Source organism: Oryctolagus cuniculus, chromosome X (assembly GCF_964237555.1).
Source record: "Oryctolagus cuniculus chromosome X, mOryCun1.1, whole genome shotgun sequence".
Classification (NCBI taxonomy): Eukaryota; Metazoa; Chordata; class Mammalia; order Lagomorpha; family Leporidae; genus Oryctolagus; species Oryctolagus cuniculus.
In genome coordinates this window covers 79962994-79970438 of record NC_091453.1, presented here as the reverse complement: position 1 = coordinate 79970438, position 7445 = coordinate 79962994, and the positions used below count along the sequence as shown (strand labels likewise).

Sequence of the window (7445 nt, the reverse complement as noted above, 5' to 3'; positions counted from 1 at the left end):
CACTTCCAATCCAGCTTCCTGCTAATGGACACCATGCGAAGCAGCAGATTATGATATCTCAAATATCTAAGTCCTTATCTGCTACTTGAGAGGCCCAGATTGAGTCCTGGGCTCCTGACTTCAGCCTGACCCAGTCCTGACTGTTGTGGGCTTTGGGTGGGGAGGGGTAAATAAACAGAAAGACCTCTCTCTCTCTCTCTCTCTCTCGCTCTCGCTCTCGCTCTCTCGCTCTTGCTCTCTCTCTCACTCTTGCTGTGGTGGGGGGTGGGTGGGGGATGTGTGTTCCTATCAAATAAAAATGAAAATAAGCAAATATATATAATGATTACATATATATATATATTTTTTTTTTTTGTACTGGAACTCAGCATTTTATTAGCGAAGAAGCTCGCCTCAGGCTGGCAGAGGAGAGGCAGGGATGGACAGGACCAGCGCCCACCTGGGGGTTTCCCGGACATCAGGCGTTCCTCCATTTGTTTTCGGGGGAACGCCCTCATGGATGAAACCCCCAGAGAGCAGCAGGCCACTGGCAAGCAGCCAGGGTAGGGGGGCGCCCTAGGCACCGCCAGACCCCTTGGACAGCAGGGCTTGGATGTCGGGCTCGATGTCGATGGTGAGGAAGCGGCGGCTGTACCTGCGCACCGGGACGCCATCGGGGCCCACCAGGAACTTCTCGAAGTTCCAGGAAACGTCGTTGCGGCACACCGGGGACCAGGTGATGAACTTGGGGTCGGTCATGAGCGCAGTGGGGTCGTCGCTGGGCGCCGGCAGGGCCTCCCGCAGGAAGGCGAAGAGCGGGTGCGCCTTGGCGCCATTCACCTCGCACTTCTGGAAGAGCATGAAGTTGGGCTCGAACCCGCCTCCAGGCCGGACATACTTGAGGGAATTCAGAATCTCCTCATTCTTGGCGTTCTCCTGATGCCCAAACTGGTTGCATGGGAAGCCGAGCACGGCCAGGCCCCGGGGCCCGAGGCGCTCTTGCAGCTCGTTCATCTGGGTGTAGTCCCAGACCGTAGTGCCTCAGAGCGACGCCACATTCTCAATGAGCAGCACCTTGCCCCGCAGGGAGCCCAGGTTCATGGGCTCCCCGCAGGCCAGCGGGTGCGCTGAGAAGGAGTACACAGACTGGGCAGCCGCCGCCATACGAGCCGCACACATGGTGTGAGACAAAGCGGAGCTTCCAAAGCGCGGATGATTACATATATATTTTAAAATTGATTGCGGAGATGAATGTACAACTCTTTAAATGTACTAAAAGTCATACATACATACATTTAAAGTGTACTAAAAGCCATATGATGCATTGTCAATGGGTCAATTGAATAGTGTGTGGAATTTTATTATTCCCTGTAACAAGTTTGCACAAACTGAATAGTTTAAAACAACATAAATTTATTCCCTCTGAGTTTGGGATGTAGAAGTCAGAAATGATTTTCATTAACCATGTGTTGGCAGTGCTGCACTCCTTCCAGAAGCTGTATGAAAGAATTTGTTCTTTGCCTCCAGACTTCTAGTGACTGCTGGCATCTCTTAGCTTGTTGCTACATCACTCTAGTCTCTGCCCCAGTGGTCACATTGGCTTTTCTTTTTCTATCAGTCATCAGCTCTCCCTCTGTTTCCTTCTTATAAGGACACTGTGATTGCACTTAATACCCTCAGATAATTCAAGATAATCTCCTTAAGCATCCTTAATCACATCTGCAAAGTGTTAGCCACATAAGGTAATGTTTGCTAGTTCCAGTGATTATGAACGGAACATGTCTGAAGACACACAACTATTTTTCAATGAATCAACTAAAAACTGTATGTAGATAGAAGCTTCCTAAAAATAATAAATTTGAGCAAAACACCAATATAGCATATTGGTTTGATGTGCTAAATACTTATAATACAGAAACATATGGCAGATTTTTTAAAATAAAATATGTGACTGACAAAATGAAAATACTAGAAAGATGATCAATATTAGTTTTAATAATTTAAAAAAACCTGCTGAATCGTAATTTCCAAATTTTCTTTATTTGTCCATCAATAAGCATCTAGATTGATTTGATATGTGATTGTGACCAGTGTTGCACTGAACATGAGGGTACAGATATATCTTTCATATGCTTATTTCATTTCCTTAAATATATACCTAGAAGTGGGATAGCTGGATCAAACTATTTTTAGTTTTTTGAGGAACATCCATACTGTTCTCCATAATTACTGTACAAATTTGCATTTCCACTAACAGTGTATTAAAGTTATAATTTTTCCACATCCTTGCCTATTCTGGCCAATTTAGATAAATGGAATCTTGCAATACTTGGTCTTTTGTTACTGCTTACCTTCACATAGCATAATGTTCTTACGGTTCTTCTATGTTGTAGCATGTATCTGTACTGTATTCCTTGTCATGGCTGAATAGCATTACATTTTATGGACATTCACATTTTGATTAATTATTCATTCCTTCAGTAATATTCGGTTTCTTAACACTTTCGGGCCATTGGACATACATTTCATTTCTCTTTAATATACACCTAGAGATGGAACTGCAGGTTCATATTATGACTTTATGATTGTTTGATTGTTTACTGAAATACCCAATGGTTTTGCAAACTAGGTGCTGCAGTTTACTTTTCCATCAGCACTCTATGAGAGATTCAGATTCTTAATATCCTCACCAAAACTTGCTGTCAATCTGTCTTTTATAATATAGACACCCCAGAGATTGTAAAATGTTGTTTCCTTATGATTCTGATTTGTATTTTGTGATCTTGAGTAAATCTTTTCATGTGTTAAATGATCATTTATGTATCTTTGGAGAATTTCAGTTTAGATATCTTGCCCATTTTAAAAATTAGGTTATTTTTCTTTCTTTCTTTTTTTTTTTTTTTTTTTTTTTTGACAGGCAGAGTTAGACAGTGAGAGAGAGAAAAATAGAAAGAAAGGTCTTCCTTTTCCGTTGGTTCACCCCCCAAAAGGCCGCTCCAGCCGGTGCGCTTCGGCAGGTAAGGCTGCCTCCTGTAACACTGGCATTCCATGTGGGTGCTGGTTCATGTCCCAGCTGCTCGACTTCTGATCCAGCTTCCTGCTAATGGCCTGGGAAAGCAGTGGAACGATGGCCCAAGTGCTTAAGCCCCTACACCCATGTGAGAAGCCCAGAAGAAGCTCCTGGCTCCTGGTTTAGGCCTGGCTCAGCCCCAGCCGTTGGTGCCACATGGATAGCGAGCCAGCAGAGGGAAGACCTTTCTCTCTCTTTCTTTTTTTTTTTCCTGACTTTTATGTCTGCCTTTCTCTCTCTGAATTTCAAATAAATTTGAAAAATCTTTAAAAAAAGATATTCCAGTGATGGTAAACTTCAGAATGACTGTTGTTTATACTACATGTCATCATTTCTCACTGTTGTATACTTTTGAGTTGAACTACCAGCCACGGTGAATCTGGTTCTATTGCCCTTTTTCTTTCTTCACACAAATTACTATTCTGGGATTAAATAACTTTCCTTCCTACCCTTTCCTCTAGTACTGCACTTGCTTCATTTGCATTCTTTCTTCTTTTTTGTGTATAGCCCAGGAAAACAATTTAAATATCCTGCTTATTTTTCTGTCAGTCAAAACACATTTCCTGCTTCAATGGAGAGGAAATGTAAAAAGAGAGGGAAGAAGGAGGACTGTCTCCAATTTACCCTTCTCGGGCAAGAAAAAGCCTATTTGAGAAGTTCTGCTAAGAGAGAAGTACAGAAGAGCACTCTGGCATCTCCCTTCAGTGGCGGAACAATTCTCCTTTCCAGAAGCCAACACAGCTGATGAGTAACCATAGTCTGGAGGTATGGTAAAGCTGCCCTGGCTTTCCTATGCAGAAGCAAATGAACCCTTCAGGAGACCTCTCCCACTGCTGCGTATATTGACATAAAACGTCTGTTTTCAAGGAGAGGTGTCACCAACTTGTCAGTCTGCATACATTCGTTTATGTTTCTAATCAACTTCTCTAGCTGATTGTCACCATGGGTAAAGCCGAGACAAACACTGAGAAAATGGCTAGAACTACATTAAATAAATATTCCAAAAAAGCAGAATTGAGTACCAAGAGATAATATAATAACTTGTTGGAATTATACTGAATTGACATACGATGTTGAGTAATAAAATCTTAGTTGTGTCAAATATTCCTCCTATACCATTAAGGTTGTCTTTCATGGTATGTTCCTCCTATATCTTTAAGAGAAATCTTGGTATGAGAACATGATTCTGGTTATTGAGAAACAGTGCAAGTGATGTCCAGATGTCTTTGGAGGAACTCCCTATCTGCACTGAGATAATAAATTTGTATAATAAGTTGTCAAAGTATGGTCAGGGTGACTATTTGGTGCACTGGTTAAGACCACACATGGGTCACCTGTATCTGTTATCAGAGCGTCTGAGTCTTAGCTTGGTTCCTGATTCAGGTTTCTGCTGATATGCACCCTGGGAGGTAGCAGGTGATGGCCCACGTACTTGCCACCCTGGGAGATCTGGACTGAGTTCCCAGCTCCTGGCTTTGGCCTGGCCCATCGCTGGTTGTGTGAGCATTTTTGAAATGAACCAGTGGATGGGAGCTCTATGCCTGCCTGCCTATTTTTGTCTCTCTGACTTTCAAACAAAAAAAAATTTTTTTAAAAAAAGTATGGTCTCTCCCAGCAGTCTTAATAAGCATACTACTGTTTTGATATTTCATGATGATTTTCTTATCAATACTCAAATTGAGCAAAAATCTTATGTCTCAATACTGGAAATCCTCTCACCATGAGAGGTACTGAGAACATGGCTGCCCATACTGACAACGTTTCATGCACTCACTCACAGGCGTGAAGGCTGAATAAAGAAAAAAAATTAATTGTATCAAGTATAGTATCATTTTGTAACTAGGTGTATTAACTTAGGTCTTATTATTAGAAGTCCTTCATCATCTGTGGGCTCCTTTCTACCAAAGAAAAGTGATTTTTTCTGGATGTGAGTACTATAGGGTGATGAATGGTATGAAGAGACATCATTATGGGATTTCAAGTTTACATGGCATTATTAAACGTAAGCATTAGCAATCAAGGAATGTCTACCAAATCTTGTTCTATTGCCTATCTTCATAAAAAGGAATGCAACTCCCAGATCAGGATTTCCAAGTGGTGAAAACTTAAGTGTAGTTACCCATTGGGTATTTCAGAGTAAGAAATAGCAATGTATTGGTGGTAATTTTCTTCCTTTTAATGAATCCAGATGAAACCTTAAGATGGTATTCTTCCCCCTTTCCTTTTCAGGGAGCTAATGCTTTGCTTGGGATTCATTAAGTCTAAGGTTGACATTTCCACTGGCCACAGACAGGACCTCAGTGTAAAGATGCTATGCAGCAATGCAGCACACACGGCTCTCTGCTTATGGTGGAAGAAAAGCAAACTGCAAATATTTTACTCAGCCTTATGATTATGTGCTTAGGATATTCAAGGTCACAAATCATTATTTGCATTGTTTGATAAGCATATTCCAATTGCTGATAAGTTAAGACCAATGCTCCCAGATTGGTGTTCTCAAGACACTGTTTCCTCCATTTCAAAACATAAAACATTCAAGTGGATTTGTCAGGAAACGTGTATTGAGCAATTACTACATGAAAGATACAAAGGACAGGTAGATATGTAGTAATTAGGGAGCAAGAAGAAATATCTGGATTTAGAATGAATGGTACAAACAGGAGAGACAGAGTACAGTATTGTGATGAATCAGTGGTTGAAACTGGAGGAAGGATCTCATACAGACTAAAACTTGGGTAATGGCTGGAAAGGTCAGGCTTCTGTTATAAAAAATGTGGGGCTGGCACTGTGGCACAGAGGGTTGAAGCCTTGGCATGCAGCAACAGCATCCCATATGGGCACCTGTTTGAGTCCTGGCTGCTCCACTTCCCATGCAGCTCTCTTCTATGGCCTGGGAAAGCAGTAGAAGGTGGCCCACAGCACCATGGCTCACTTGGTTAATCCTCCGCCTGAGGCGCCAGCATCCCATGTGGGTGCCGGTTCTAGTCCTGGTTGCTCTTTTTCCAGTCCAGCTCTCTGCTGTGGCCCAGGAGTGCAGTGGAGGATGGCCCAACTGCTTGGGCCCCTGCACCCACATGGGAGACCAGGAAGAGGCACCTGGCTCCTGGCTTCGGATCAGCATAGCTCCAGCCACTGCGGCCATTTGGGGAGTGAACCAACAGAAGGAAGACCTTTCTCTCAGTCTCTCTCTCTCACTGTCTGAAAATCTACCTGTCAAATAAATAAATAAAACATCTTAAAAAAAAAAAAAAGGTGGCCCAAGTCCTTGGGCTCTTGCATTTTTCACGTGGGAGACACAGAAGAAACTCCTAACTCCTGGCTTCTTCTGGCTTTGGATCAGCTCAGCTCTGGCCATTGCAGTCATCTGGGAAGTAAACCAGTGGATGGAAGACCTCTCTCTCCTTCTGACTGTACATCTCTCTGTAAATAAGTAAAATAAATCTTTTAAAGCAATGCTTGCATGTTAAACTAAGCAATTTATTTTATCCAGTGAGGAGCCATGGAGTACCATTGCTAATTCCTTCTTTCAGGAAAGAAGCATTTCAGCATTCCATTATCTATCTATTTTTTAGAATAAAATGCAGACACTTATTTGGAAGTACAACAGTAATTTAACCGTTAGCAAGAAAACCCATGGGGATACACAATATCATACTTTCTCTATTTGAAATCTCTTATGAAGAATGTAATTGTTTCATAGTTCTATTGATTTTATATTTGGAAGTGGTAATGGATGTGTGATTTGGATATTTAGCCAGTGATGCTAATCATTGTCATGAACAGTTTTTACTAAATTTCAACACTGTGCAAAAGGAAGTGTAAAACATACTACTTGTAATGGTTGGTTATAATTGGAAGCATTTAAATCCCAAAACTGTCAACCTCTTTGGGGTTTGCTTTGGTTTCAGTTTTGGTAAGAATCACAAAAGGGATGGTGTCTGCGTGAGATTCAAGTTTTTTTGAATGCAGACTGTGACGTATTTACAACTGCCGACACCTGGTGAATTATTATATGCCTGGCACACATTTACAGACTCAAAAAGAACTTACTTAATGAGTGAGAGAGTGAATTGAATGAATGCATTCTGGACCTCTGGGACCTTCCCTGCCAGTGTGATTTTGCCTCATTTCTACTTTAGTCACCCACTGCATTTGTACAATATTATCACCAAATTTTACCCACCCTTTTGACAAGGTAACTAATGCAATGCATGATCCTAAATGAGTTCTGTACAAGAAAGAGATAGTAAGAGGAAAATTCTTGATATTTACATAAGATTTAGATGATAGAATTGTATCAATGTTAATTTTGTGACTTTTATAATTGTACTTTGATTACATAAGATGTTAACATTTGCAGCATTTGGATAAAGATTACAGGAGAATTATTTTTATG

At 41.4% G+C, this 7445-nt stretch overlaps 1 pseudogene; it reads right to left on the bottom strand.

Annotated features, from left to right (window-relative positions):
- Positions 1-342: 342 nt before the first annotated feature.
- Positions 343-1186, bottom strand: LOC100338525 (glutathione peroxidase 1 pseudogene; annotated as a pseudogene).
- Positions 1187-7445: the final 6259 nt, after the last annotated feature.